Raw genomic sequence first — 798 nt, 5'->3', positions numbered from 1 at the left:
CCCTGGATTACAAATATCTCTCTCTCCTCAACTATTCTGTGGTTGAACTGAACTTTCATAGTTTACCATCTCAAGACTCCAAGCCTTGTTTCCCCTGAGCTCAATAGTTTGGGAGTTATATTTACCCACATATATACACATAACACTGTTAACTTTTGTTTAGGACTCATTTCTAAAGCGTTACAGGGACAAAATTGGGGCCTGCATCCGATATAGGAAAAGATTTGGAGGCCTATTGATTAATTACCGATTTCATTGGAGAAATCCCTTTTGATTTATTTGTGTGTGGAAAATCAGCAGCAATGGATGTTGATAGATGTCTGGAAGCGCCAACCTCTGAGGCATTAAAGGACACCAGAAGGATTGAGTTGTTGAGTATTGCTAAAAGATTAAAACTTGCTAAGGTGAAATCAACAATGAGGAGGTCTCAGATGCAGAGGATAATAGCTGAACATTATGTATCTGAGGGTGTGTTTAAAGTGGAGGAGTTGGAGGTGTTTCCTGAAAGTAAACCTGGTGAGCTTGGGCTCCCGTACAAGTTAGCAAAATTAAAGATGGAGGCTGTGGAAAGGCAGAGGCAGGTTGAGGCTGGAGAGGCAGGAAAACAGAGAGAAGAGGCAGAAAAACTGGAAGGAAGCAGAAAGACAGAGGCTGTTTGAACTGGAAAAGATAGAGAGATTGCAGCAAAGGGGTCTAGCGTTAGACTCTGGTGATAAGTTTGAGGCCAGTCGGGAAGTTAAATTGGTGCCTCCATTTGACGAGGCAGAGGTTGATAAATACTTTCAGCATTTTGAGAAG

This window comes from Mobula birostris, chromosome 13 (genome assembly GCF_030028105.1).
Source record: "Mobula birostris isolate sMobBir1 chromosome 13, sMobBir1.hap1, whole genome shotgun sequence".
NCBI lineage: Eukaryota > Metazoa > Chordata > Chondrichthyes > Myliobatiformes > Myliobatidae > Mobula > Mobula birostris.
The sequence above is the reverse complement of the archived record's forward strand: the minus strand, read 5'-3'. Positions refer to the sequence as shown.